This window comes from Clupea harengus, chromosome 13 (genome assembly GCF_900700415.2).
Source record: "Clupea harengus chromosome 13, Ch_v2.0.2, whole genome shotgun sequence".
NCBI classification, from domain to species: domain Eukaryota; kingdom Metazoa; phylum Chordata; class Actinopteri; order Clupeiformes; family Clupeidae; genus Clupea; species Clupea harengus.
Window position 1 is genome coordinate 3,058,411 of NC_045164.1, and position 14,677 is coordinate 3,073,087.

A 14,677-nucleotide genomic window follows, 5' to 3' on the forward strand; every position below is an offset into this window, starting at 1 on the left:
AAATGAGAAACATCCCTCAGCAAATAAGCCTCTTCCCACGCTATGCTGAATAACAAGCTCAACACTCCCTTTCTGAAATATTCTGTCCTTTCTTTTTTTCTTGGTTCCACCCAAGGACGTCTCCATTCACTCCTGTTGGTTAGTTCTCAGGTTTATGGTGACCTTGACACTTTCTTTGGTCAGTCCTGTAATGTAGCACTTGAGGAAATGGAAAATGGAATCTCAGGCAGGTCTCCTGCTCCCTGCTGCAACGGAGAACTCTGACATTCTCTTCCATAGTGCAGCTTGCTCTGTGGTGGGTTACAAGTGTCACCTCTGAGGTGTGTGTGTGTGTGTGTGTGTGTGTGTGTGTGTGTGTGTGTTGGCAGGGGCAGAACACCCATGGCTCAATCAGGAAGCCCACACCGGCAAATCTCTTGAGATGTCAAAATGGCCTTGCCGGATGTGGTAAAGAGTTCACTAGTTTTATTGCTAGGAGATTGGCGTGTTCTCACTTACGTGTGTGTGTGTGTGTGTGTAGTGTAGTGTAGTGTAGTCTCACACGTGTAGTGTGTCTGAGCACTTAATTGCAGTCTGGTTTCCTCAGTGCAGAGATGAAAGAGGACACTGCGGCATCTAGCAGCCCCACAGGCTCCCAGTGTCCTGTGGCACAGTTCCCACTGACTCCTCACATGCCACAGTAAACTAGGCTAGCACTGGCTGTAATCAACACACAGGACACTCAACAGCTTTGCAAGCCTTAATGTGGCCCGTGTTCTTTGTGAGTAAACAAATTGGCCTTTGATGTACCTAACAGCCTGTCTACATGCAAAGTGTACCATTGAGATGACTGCTTATCTCCTTGATTCAGCTTTGGCCAAGGCAGAGACGGAGCTGAGAGACTGGCTTTTTGCTTCATCAGATCAAGGGAGGAATCTTTGGCATGATCCAGGAAGCACTTAAGCTCTGTGGAATCTGAAAAATTAGATTGAGCAACAGCAGTGGGAGAGCATAAACAGCTCATAGGAACAGGCGGACCCATTTGTTTTCCAGACGTTTAGAAACTTTATGCAGATGTCACCAAGCCACAATAAGTTTCCGTTTATCCATTGGTTATGGTTTAATCTAGTCTGTAAGAGGGGGAGAAGCTGAAATGAAAATGTGCGTAGTTTAATGAAGACTAAGGATAAAAAATGAGTTTGACATCAATCATCTCTTACCCTTTGGTAGGTATTCAGACTAAATGGCGAAAAAGGCCTGCGTTATTGATAGGAATGGGTGTGCTCTTGAAAGCCAGTAAAACAGCTCTGACTGAGCATGTGGTGTCAAGTCTGCCCCTGAAAGGATTGTTGTCACCATACAAATATTGTATGTATGTCACTTACACACCCTGACTAAGAAATGTTACCACGCCCTTATTCAAAACAAGTCTGCCTTGAGAAAGTTCACAAGGGGAATCAGCTTTTGCAGTTTACTGGGAAAGAGAGGTGAAAATATAACGTTTCCATTCTGAAGATCTTTGCTGTAGTGACATTCTCCCTGTTGGATAAAAACTTTTGAAAAGTTTCTACATACTTCGTTAAGGATTTCCTCCCTTGCAGTGTAAGGAAGACGGTTGCGGTATGTATTCAATGGTCTGGAATGGGAAGGGCTTGTTGTCACATCGCGAACGGTTTCACCTCACAGTTTTTCATTCACAATCATTTCAGATATGGGCCGTTGCTGCAAGTTGTCAGTGTTGAACATGAAGTGGGTGTGACCAACTGCGTAAAGGGAAAGTCGCGGTCCACAGCCCTTCATGCTATGAATGACTCATGTCCAGGGTAGGTCAAAGAAAAAGAAACAACGATTTCAAGGGGGAAAAAAGATAAAGACAAGAGAAATGAGAAACCCGAAGACCATAGCACCTGCCATTGAAATCTTTTCTAAATGTTCCATCACGAACAGAACTTTACAAGACTAACGACTGCTGAAAGTTTGGCCCGCGACTTCTGCAACGCTCTCAGAATAAACGGTGAGTAGACATCGCGTTGGAATAGAAATGTAAACTGTTACCAGACTGCGTGTAGTTTAAGACGCATTTTCGGAGCACAAACGTAAATGGGTTTTGTCCTTTTCGTGTTAAGTTTACAAGGCAAATACAAACCAGAAGGCCAGTAGGAAAGCACAGTTAAATACATTCGTTTCAAGCAATGTAGTAAACTGTTTATTGACCTGTCTTAAAGTTATCCTCATCTTCATGGAGAGTTAAACGACATGTACCAATTCAAATTAAACATTTTTGACATCGCTAAACCCAGTGCTACTACATAACTATACAAATGAAGCAGAAATGTCACACTTCAAGCAGCCATGAGAAATAGCCATAAAAGTCTCTTTGCTCATTGGACGGTTGATGGAGATAAGAGGAAGTATGCGGTATAGATAGATAGTGACTCAAACTTCCTGTTCCTCTTTAGAATTTCAAAAAGATACAAGAGATGCATTGGCCCCATTTACAGTACGATCAATGTCATAAATGCATTAATGCTGCAGTATAACTCCTTAAAGAATAAGCCGCTGTATGAATTCCGAGCGAGCCTTAAATTACATACTTCTGCCAGACTGAGATATGATTGTGAAATAGCTGAAGCCTTCAGTTGGTTTTGACAGCGAGGGCCCCGCCGTGTGGTCAGGCTGTCGAGTCACGTACTTTCATTTCCCTACGTCAGGCATTGGTCTCAGAGCTGGGGGTGTGTCCAGTCCAACTTATCAACGCAGGATCTAGGGAGAAGGCGTGGGTTGTTGAACAGTGAATTTCTTGCGAAATAAACCCAGTGTGAATCAAAACCCTGTACATAAAAGCAACCCTTTGTAAAAAAAAAAAAAAAAAAAAAAAAAACATGTCTTCCTCAAACTATTCTAAATATGAGCTCTCTGGTCTGAATGCTGTCTCACTTTTACCAGCTAAAGTTAAATAAGCCTACAGTATGTCTCTTGTATGATCTGCCTTTTGAAGGTTTCAGTATGTTTTTTTTTTATAGTTTTGGGGGCTTCCTCTTACTCAGTCATTCATGTGGTTTATGTTGAGAGCGGGCAATGCTTTTGAATCTGTGAATAGCGCGGTGATTTCCAAGGCCCCAACAACCAGCAGAAGCATGACCTAAATCAAAGAGCACGTTTGACTTTGCCAAAGACCTTTGCATTATTTTGAATTGAATAGAAATACAAAAAAATGCTTCCCTCTACACTGGCAAGCCAAGGCACACAAGTATGTTTCCCCTTTATAAACTCAATCCATTCCCTAAACAGTACCCTCGATAGCAAATGGTGATTCAGAGGAGTGATTGTGCGCAGGTGGCTGTGCTCAGTTTGAACCTGCTCAGAGAATCTTCAGCAGACACCTACGCTCTCTGGGGGCTTCGCATGGGTAACCATTCCAACTAAATACTGCTCACACACGTTCACTTTTAGTCACATGACTGGTTTCCAGTAAAACCTGCCACAGTGGCCTTAGTGCAACGGAAGTGGTGGCAGTGAAACCAATATTCATAAAATGCCATAATTCAATGGCAGGATTCATGGTACCTTCGTTTAGTTACTTTTTTTTCTAAGACACAGAGAGTGATAAGATAATGCCAGCAGAGCATTTGTCCATTATGTAGTGGTGACCATGAGGTTGCACAGCAGATGCACATTTTGAGGAAGCCTGGCATGCTCTGTTCTGGTAGAGTCATCTGTAGAAAGCACTCAAATATATAATTTCCTGTTAGATATGGTGAATAAACATATGGATTCAGCCTTTGTTCTAGTTGGCTGAACATATATAGGAATGAAGTGGTACTATTTAGACTCTATACACAGTCATTGTGTGGTACATACACAAACATGCCCACTCATTGTTTTACAACACCTACAATGAACATTATCATCTGCGGTGTGTATTACATTGACTATGCCCTACACAAAATGTACTTGGAAAAGAAAAGACAAGACAAGACAGGACAGAACAGGATGTATGTATTTGCTGGACTGTCATTATGACCATTTGTCTGGTGTGATTAGCCTTTCATATTTCATGTATGTCATTTAGGGCTGTGTGAGGGCCCTTAGTTTATGTGCATGGCTAGCTTTTGGTCTTTTTATATATTTGCCAAATGGTGTTTCCTTGGCTGTGTTTGTTCAGCAGGGTGTATATTATATATTAAATCTTGCGTTAACTCTTGACACCGCGCCTTCTTGCAAATTGTTGGAATACAGCTCCACCTAGTGGGTATACAGTGACCAAGCGTATTAGTCATTGGCAGGAATACCTCATTTTCAGTGTGGTACTTTTAGAGTGACTTATTTCTTCGGAATGACTTGAGTCACATTTCAGTCTGTATGGTATTCTACAACTGTAGAAAGTTTGGGAGGAAAGAAATGTCACAAATACCCGATCTCCGTCTGCAGTGAACGCTGCATAATTGGACTGCTCTTCTGAGGACGTAATACCACATTCAGAACGTTAGGGGGCAGTGTAGACATTTCAACTGTGCTGGTAAACTAGAGGTCCCTAGCACTGAATATTGTAGAGGTTGTTTAGCCAGTTCTGTGTATTCATTTAGTCATTGTTTTGTTTCTCAGAGTTTCAAAACAGTGTATTGCTGTATTTCAACTAGTATTAACAGATAAGAGTTCTACATGAATCTAGCTTAATTCATTTTGTCATCTAGCAGTGACACATATGAGACCCTTAGACACATTTAGTATTAATTTCCAGCTGCACTGTGCTGCATGGTGGGACAACAATCCAACACATCCAACCAGAACAAGACTGGCTCTCTGGGAAAGAAAAGCAAAGAGGACAAATGCAATTAAATGTTAATTTCTTGTGTTGAAGAGTAAGAAATATCACTTTCCCACCTCACCAAAAGAAAGCATTTTGAAACAGCCTGGATAAGTCCCACATGGAATACAGCTGATAGTGATTGTGATTGTGATACATTGGAAACAAGTCCATTGATACTGAAACAAACATGTCATAAATTATTAAACTACTTTATCAACTGCACACACGCATTTTCACGTGGTAACAGCCCTGCCGAAGTTTTTAGGACTGCAGAGATGTAATATCACACTCCACAAAATGGTTTTGTTTTTTTATTTTAAATCGATTTGACAAAATCAGTCAAAGACAATAACCATACCCCTCTCTGTTAATTTATTTGAGGTAACAAGGCAATTCTGCAGACTGACCAGGATGATAACATGCAGTACAGTGCAGATCAAAACGAGTGTGATCAGAGAACGATGGCACAAGTGAGTTGTCATGCTGGGATCTCATGAGTCGTAGCTCATGAGTTGGCATGAAGGACTGCTATTATTTTTCCAAAACCAATAGCATCAAATAGCAGAGTTCCCTACCAGCTTTTATAACCCCCAGTTTAATAGTGTTTTGATGTATTTGCCCAGACACAGCAGACAGTTTGCCAGTCTTACTGAAATGACTGCATTCTGCACTGTGTTCATGGCCCCAGAGTCCTGGCAGTATGGTGCATAACTCTTGAAATGTTCTTTTTCTATGCAGCATTGGTGTGTTTTGCTGGCCTTGTGCTGTAAGAATAACTACACTTGTCAATGTGTGGGTGAAGCTGAAATGCCATTTGCATTAAGCCTTTCTTTTGAAAGCCTGACGAGTGTCACAGCACTTAACCAAGCTAAAACTGCTTAGTCACCAAAAAAAAGATATAGTGATGTAAAGTGTTAAACCCAGAGGGCGTTCAAATCAATTTCTGCTTTGAGTGTGAGGCATACTCATTCCTATGGATGGGGGAGAGGGACAGGTGTCACATATATGGGCCCCAGTAAAGAGATATTGATCCTCTTCTTGGAGAAGACCTCATGGTGGAGACCTTATTGTTTCAGGATGATTTGATCAGGGCTGTGGGAGACACAGGCTCCAGTGGGCATTTCTAGAGTTACCCCGTCCCTTGTGGTTTGTCAAAGGCAGGCTATTGATTGGTGGTTCCGTATATTGAATCTCTTATTGTAGAAATACTGGTGAGAATGCACTGATGCTACGTTCTCACAGGATCCGTGTGTGTGTGTGTGTCTGTGTGTGTGTGTCTGTCTGTGTGTGTGTGTGTGTGTGTGTGTGTCTCTGTGTGTGTGTCTCTGTGTGTGTGAGAGACAGAGAGCAAAAGCATGTGAGGACACATTTGTGGTGTAAGTTCTTAGATTTAGTCATCAAACAGCATTGCAGCACAGACACCTTTTGACCAAGCACTCTATAGAGAGCAGTAAACCATATCAGAGTCACAGCATGCTGCCCCAGTCAAACTGATACAGCTTTTTTCAATACTTCTGTTTTACCTCTTCCTCTCTCTGGCTAAAGCACAAAGTCTGCACAAAGATGCCAAGACATTCTATTTTATTCTCACACTTCTAACCATTTATTTGTGAAATAACCTTGTGTTATTCGCCTCATGTTGAAAAAACACCAGATATTTTAGTCGGTTATATCAATGGCTAAACTCCTTAGCTAATGGTTCATTTCTAGGTCATGTTGGCACTCTGAGATTCTTCTGAATGAAGAGTGCATTACAAATAAAATGAATTATTATTATTATTTCACTTTTTTTATTTTAAACCTAACCTTTCTGATCCATCAGTGGCAGAAAAATGTGACCCAGTAGTTGAAGAAGGTTCATGAACCAGTGAACCCATCTGAATCAAAATGCAAAAGGTAGGGCCAAACTCCCTGATATTTCAGGGAAAATGAGCATCAATAAACTAGTGAAGCAAACTAGCAAACCCCAACCTTATACTGAAAATTATGTTGTTTTCTACCGCTGCTGGAATCTGCTTAAAGTCATCTGACTTTTTTCAAGCTTCTGTAAGTGAGCCAGCAAGAATTTTCTTTTAATCAATCAATCAATAAAAATAGCATAGACCAATCTTAGCATTAGCATTAACCAGATGCTAGTCCAACTAGATTTGCCTTGTCGGTTGCAGGTCTAAATTTAGCTATATTGGTATTATGCTTAGGAGACACGTAAGAGCATTATCTCTATATGTCATAAAGTTTCTCTGCCACAGAACAGATTCACCTCAGGGCAGAAGTTCCAATGGACACTATCATGTACTTAATCAAACAAAACAAACAAACAAGGCTGACCAGTCAGTTTATTGTGGCACAAAAGACACACAGCAACACACGTGCATATATAGGTGGCGACACAGGACACACACACGCAGGCCGAGGTCGCAGTGAATTTTTCCTCTGCATTTTTTCAAATCAAACAGAAAACCCAATTTAATGTCCTGTGGTTTGCCTGACATCCTAGAGAGGCCTATACTTCCCTGAGCCTCTTTTTCCTACCGCCCAGGCTATCCAATGAGTCTGAATACTCTGTGGACACACATACACTGTAATTTGCATTTCCTTCAGGTAATTATTCACAGTTTTTTTCCTCTACTTTCATGGCTTTCAGGATTTAAAAAATTTAATTCAGTTCAAGTTCTGCTCAATATATGATTTATAAAAGCTTACACGGCGAATGTACAGGTAGTGCTACTGTTTTCTGTTTTACTCAGACCAGTTTCATAGCAATTCCTCCACTGTCATACAGAAAGAGAAACATGGTTATCAAGTTAAAATGTTATTTCCTTGGTATATCTTTCTTGTAGATCTTTACATCAGGTCAGTTTTTTCAGTGATAAATAGCTGAATGTGTGTGTGTGTGTCTGTGAACAGCTGTGGTGACCTCGTTTATTCTGTAGTGGTAAACAGTTTCATTCTGACTAGAAGGAGCAGATGGGTCTTCCGGTCACCATCCACTACCTACATCCAACACCTCAGCTGACTGTGTTCTAGCATAGGGTTTTGATTTATCGGCTGTATCTCGTCCACCACACAGGCTGAGTCACTGCGTTAATGAGGTTCCTCCCTTTCATTGAGACAGAGAGGATTAGATAGTGGTTGCTGGGGCATGAAGCGAGAGTCTTGCTTCTGTTAGCTTAGCTGCCTGCCTGACAGAGATGGATATGGCATATCCTGGGGGCCTTGTGTGTGGACCAGCTACCTTGTCCAGAAGACAAAGACAGCCTTTATCGCTCTTTTCCTCCTGAGCTGTGACTCAGCTCCTTCTACTGATGTGACTCATGGCTCCTGCCAGATCTCCTCAAGGGGGGAAGATGCTGGGGAGATGAAGCTGCTCAGAATACCATCTGCAGGACAGGAAGTTCTCAGACCCACGGACAAGGCGTGGGAACCTCTGAGCAGGAATGGTCATGTGATAGTGACTCATTTCCTTTTGACTCCCCACAGACCCCTATACCCCCACCCCCAACCCCCCCGCCACCAATCCAGCTTCTCTACTGTTCTTCTCTGCCTTTGCTTTCTGGACAGTGTCATGAAAATGAAAAAGTAACTCAAGACATCTGTAAGAACATTACTCTGTCTCAAATCCTCTAAAAGGATCTCAGGCATCCTGTTGATGATGTCATGATTTTTGACATGACATTCCATGTTCCACGTCCATAGTGACAGTATCACTTAGTCTTTGCTATGAAGTGCAGCAATAAATGACTGTCAAAGAAAAAAAGCCTTTCATTCAAACTTGTGTTGTCTTCCATCCAGAAATTAACCAGAAATGTATAAGATTCTAGATGCTAAATATGTCTGTCCTGGTGGTGGGTGGGTACAGTGCTCCATGGTTTTGATGACTGTCTGCACTTTCTTGGGCTTGGCCTGGACAGGGGGGTTTGCTAGAGCATAACCAGTCTTGAGTCCATGGGCAAAATGCTTAACCCCACGTGAACATTGCAAAAAATGGAACAATTTATATTTTTAATGGAACAATAAAGATAACTTGGTGACTTGACTTATGCCATATGCACAAGCTGGTGTCTATGGGTATTAACATTTATTGGGGGGAGACTATGAAGTCACACAGGAGTCCACCCCCTTGCTTCACACACACACACACACACCCACACACACACACACACACGCGCGCACACACACACACACACACACACGCACATAAGTGGTGGGCAGGTATGCCTATCTCATTTGAAGTTTTCAGCTTGCTCTATCATGTTGGAATGTTTTGAAATTTTAGTCACTGGTTATGAACTCAGAGCCTATTTTACCTTTAGCATCTATTTTCAACTAGCTATCACGTGCTGCCAACACCCATAGCCTTAAAGGGATAGTCTACTCCAAAAAATGAAAAATTTCATTTTGATATTATCTACTCATATCGTGCAAAGTCTGTTTGTCAATGGTACAGCAGAAGGTATTGTGTAGTGCGCGTAACACATAACTTTCCAACACTTTCCTTTGCACAAACTAATATGGAAATCTTGTGCATCCATTTTCCTACTTAACACGATATGTTAAGCTTCTACGTTCAGTATTCTGTGTCTGAGTTTAGAGCGTTTATGTTCACCCAGAATGACCCAGGTTGTGTTATGTGATTTCTGTCTGAAAGTGAAACAGATTAGACAGGGATCATTATGTGTAGAAATTCTCTGAGGGAAGGCAAACGAGAAAGAGGTGGGAGTAGAAACTGCCCCGTTATGAGTAATCACTCACAAGACCAATGTGTGTCACCTTTTAGAGATTTCTATTTTACCTTAGCATGAACCTGTTGTACAGAACACACTAGCATACACACATTACAATACCGTGTGATGATCTGTACTCACCATACAAATTACAGTCCAGCACTGCCTTCTAGCCCTCCTCCTGAAGTAAGTACAGTACATGCTTACAAACTGAAAGACCTTGTTGAAGCATGTTTACCCTGATAAGCCCATGTTTTGCAGCTGTCACAGGATGCTTATCACCGTGCCTGAAGCTGTTGTGTAGATAGTTCCCCTGAGACTTTTCTTCTGAATTTCATGCACATTGAAACACTACCACTGCCTCCGCATCTTAATGTCACACATATGTGTAAATGCTGTAGCAAAGTTTTTACAATCCTGCCACAAAGAGTTTGAGTGACAACTTCCAAGGCAACATCCTTCACAGCCATCAAAGGTACGGAACAAGGATCTGGTTAGACTGATTTAAATGAAGCATGTGTAATTCAGTTGTGTGGGCTTTGTTTTTAGTGTAACTCTGTAAAGAACAGTGGCAAAGACTGATTTTAGTCCTGGTATAGAGATGAAGTCTACACAAAGTAGATTTAGTGTTGAGTTGTCCGGTTGTCTATGCTGTGACCATACAACCACTGGATGTGACAGAACACTCTACATGCCACTGAGGGTTCGGCAGCTCAGTGAGTCTGTGAGTCTTTGATTATAAGCAGTCGAGTGAATACTGTACGTAAGTTACCGCGCCACATTAAGTTAGTATGATCGTTACCATGGTATTAAAAAATAACACGTCAAAACATTTGAAATACTCACCAATGGTCGTGTTTGTCAGAGGTCATCATCCCCCGCCCTTGTCCTGTCTAAATAGACCTCCCATGTTGGAGTGTGGGAACTTGACCATTCATCTGTGAAGTTATGAGCGGCATGTGGGTAGAGGAAGTGATTAAGTGAGTCAGCGCATCACAAGCCATTCTGTTCCGTAAGCCTTTGGTACTGCTTAGCTCTGAGTCATCTAGATCCCTGTGTTCCTCCAAAGGGGTTGTGTGTGTGTGTGTGTGTGTGTGTGTGTGTGTGTGTGTGTGTGTTTGTGGGACATTTATCAACATGCGGGGGTGGTCAGTTTGTGCTGTTTGAATTCACTGGTCTGAAAACAAACCCATTTCAAGTACGACCAGTTTTGCTTTGGAAGTATTAAAGGCTGTGAGAAGTCTGGAGAGTTGAGAGTTGTTGGTAAGTTAATGCAGAATCGTTCCTCTAAGTCCTTGTTTTCATGTTGTGTTGTGTTGCGTTGTGTGAGGGTTTGGCTCACAGATAGGTCTGATGTAGGCTTTGAGAACATTGCTGAGGAGTTGCATTTGTAACTGCATGGATGGAAGCAGTTGGTATGTCTGACCTCTGTCATTGTAGACATGAACATGACCTGATGTATTGATTCATGTAGTTAACAACAGCTGTGAACCAGTTTGTGGATTTTTTGTTACCTTTACTTTCTGGAAGATTTTGGTAAGTGTAAATATATGGTCAATTTCAGTATGAAAAGTCATGATTAAGGAAAATCTTACATTTTGAGTTCAGTAGGAATAGTTTCACATTTTTAAATAAACTACAGCTCTATACTGTCTTTTGTCATCAACGTTATAATCCTTACAGACGTATATATAAGTAGAAAGTTACCTGAGTTATTTGATGATTTGAGGACTTATCAGCCAGTTAGAAAATGCAGCAGCATTTCTGATGACACGATAAACATGATGAACTCACAATATAGTAAATGTACACATTTAGGTTGGAATGATTGTGTCATATGAAAATGTTTAAAATATCAAGCTTTATTCTCATTTCACTGCCAGAGTGCATGACATGCGCCATGGAAACTACTAATACTGCTGCGTAATGGCTGACTGTTTGGTTGATATCTATTACTGGTGTCTTTCTCACGGACCCATTCCAAAACACTGTGGGAAAAAAAGATCTGTCTCCTCCCTCTGCATAATTTTAGATGACCCAATGACAACACAGGGCCATTGAGAGAGAGAGAGAGAGAGAGAGAGAGAGAGAGAGAGAGAGAGAGAGAGCTGACCTCCAGTAATGCCCAGGCTCATACAGTTTGTCAAATTTGTAGCTCTGTAGAATTTACACAATTTACATACTTTACACAGGTTTGGCTTTATCTTTGTAGTAGCTATTTATGCCACTGACTTCTAGCTATACTACTAGTTTATTTATTAGCTATGAAATACGATTTTAGAACATTGTATAGACGGAAGAAATGTCAGATGTTTTTGGAGGGTATGTGAAGTAACTATAAGTTGTATGCGGAGTGAGCCACAGCACAGTGTGAGCTGCTGGAGAGCTGGGGCTGTGACATGTCTCTGAGATTAGAGAGATGAAGATGACGATGAGATTAGACAAACGCAGGGCCCCTTCAGCACAAGAAGTATCCACAAACACACACACACACACACACACACACACACCACAGCTAAGGAGAAAATGCTGCTTGAGCTGAATGAGGAGGCTCTTGGTTCTTGGTTCTTGGTTCTCGGTTCTTGGTTCTCATTAGTCAAGCTCACAGAAGGCATCAGGACACAAAGGCAATCCAAAGCCAGCGGGGCTTCTGCCTTGATTTTTGTCACATAGTGTGTAGTGAATGGTATGGCAGGTATAACAATCTAGTGTCTGCCACTAGTTCTTTGGTCATGGTGAGACAGAGTACCCCACGCTGATCTCCACCTTACCCTTTTACTGTAAGTGACTATCATCAGAGTGGTTTCTCCTAAACCGTTGGCAGCTTTGCTATCGTGAGCACGCAGCACAGGCAGGTTTTCTGTAGCAAAGCAGTGTGGGATGTGTGGGCTGCCATGTCAGAGATGACTAAGCATTTTGCTGCATAAAGTGATATGCTGCTACTGCATTAGACCCGATCATAGGGGATGTCTTATTGCTTGCTGTCAATAAGAAAGCAAGACATGCAGCAGCATGACAGCATGGATGGTTCATCCTGTTAATTAGATAAAATGACAAAAGTGGACGAACAGTCAGAAAGTCAGAGGTAAAAGGTAAGAAGTGATCAGAAGTCATCTTTAATATAACTGTGACACTGTAATTACAAAGGGGTAAAAGTGATTAGGAAGATACTCTTTCCTTTTGACTGTAATATTTCACACAGAAGGCTAGTTAAATGATTTAAATGTAACAATTAGTATTATTGGTAGTAATTTTACAAATAATGTAATTATTGATTAAGGTAGGAAATTAACTTACAATGCATACCAGTATGTTGTGTGTTTTGATGACAAACTGAGCTTGTAAGGTTTAGTAGTCAATAGCTTGGGTACTGAAAGGTGCCAATATATTGAGTAGAGGTGGAAAACAATGTCTCATGAAAAGTACTATAACACTGCGCAAATTAGTTAATTAAAATGAATTGGAAATAAAAGTACTATAACACTGCACAAATTGGTTAATTAAAATGCATTGGAAATACGTAGCTTCAATGCAGGATCATTGGTCAGATTTGCTTAATACATTTTTTTTAGAAACCATCTTCCAGAAATCAAGGGGTAGAGGGTGAGGGGGGAGTCATAATTATGTCAGACATGTAATTTAAAAATGTCAAGTTTATGTCACAGGTTAAAGATGACTATCAGAATCACGGTTTGAATCTACTTTCAAATGTTTCTTAACGGTGTGTGATTGTAATAGGTTTCAGTTGCCAAAACAGTCATATAGAACCTGCAAGATTATTTTTCTCTCAGTGAGCCATATGACAAGATAGGCTATGTGTTGGGCGTAGTAAGACTCAGCATTTTCTTTTTTTGTGGAGGTGAAATACAGCTCTTAGTGACAAAAAAAAACGTACCCTATGGCCATTTGTATAGCACACGTTAGATGTGAATTGTATATACTGTAGTGAAACGAATGTGGTGGTAGTGCATATAGAAAGTAAACATACATATTTGATACTTATTTTTGAGATGCACGATTAGTCTACAAACATATATAGCATATACAGCTATAGCTAAGAATCCCACAACTAAATGCAGAAGTCAGTTGACCGCCTCCGAGGTCCTCCGATCTGATATCAGCTGGGAATTAGTTAGTGACAAGAATGTGTTGTTTTCAAGGGTCTCAGTAACTGGAACTCACAGGTGTAGCCTGCTACACTTACCGAAACCCCCTTGTCACAGGCCCGTGCCACATCTTCAAAAACAATTCTGTAGTGAACACAGAGCTCTCAATATGAATATGTTGTGGTTGCTCATTTAATGTCAGGTTTCAATTACTTAAAGGAAAACATGTCGACTGAGAAATGACCTGTTGTGTAGACTGAAACCAAAAATGACATTTCATAGCCTACACCAACGTTGCATTTCGGCGAATTAATTAACCTCCAACCTGCCAAAAGACACACACACCGAGATAGCAAGCATATATCGGTCCACCGTTGGACCACTTTATAGGCCACTTCATGTCCACTCTCGGACAACCATGGTCTTAAGTGTAGCTGGGCGTGGATATTAAGAAAATAACATAAAATGTTAACAATTCCTGGAATTTCTAAATTATATCATAGGTATTGTCTATTTATAAAATCAGCTGCTAACCAAAGGAAGTCCATGGTACTAGAAGGCTCTTAATGTGTAAAATGATTTGTCCAATTACAGACTTACGTTATGCACTGGTAACGTTTATAAAAATGTAACGGGTTGGTGAAAATGCCTATGTATATGAATGAGTAAAGAAAACATGTTTTGATGAGGCAAAACGGTGGGATGTAACGGTGTCTGTAACTCACCAGCGGTGAAAAACTGATAAGCGAAAGGCCAGCTCTGCCCCCAGTGGGCCGACATTGCTCCACTGGCCTTTTGCTATCAGGGCTTTTGAGAAGTCTGAAGGGGGTCGGTGGTACGTGGTTAGCATCGCCGCTCTGTAAACGGTTGAACCGAGTTTGAGTCCTGGTAACTTTAGGATGTCCTTATACGTGTCTGCTAAATACCGGACCTTTACCTGTTGCTCTGCTAACTGTTTAATCCCCATAGTCAACCAGGAAACAATTGTCCAATTGTTTTTATGAAGGCGTATTACTGTTTCTCTCAATTTGCATTCATTGACTAGTTCGAATAGTTTA

The 14,677-nt window shown here is 41.2% G+C and overlaps 1 long non-coding RNA gene across 1 annotated transcript in view; it reads left to right on the plus strand.

Annotated features, from left to right (window-relative positions):
* Positions 1–735: 735 nt before the first annotated feature.
* Positions 736–14,677, plus strand: part of LOC116223090 — a 33,652-nt gene continuing 19,710 nt past the window's right edge. Inside the window, exon 1 of the long non-coding RNA XR_004164913.2 lies at positions 736–1,993. This is a non-coding gene — a long non-coding RNA (uncharacterized LOC116223090). The remainder of the gene's footprint in view (positions 1,994–14,677) is intronic.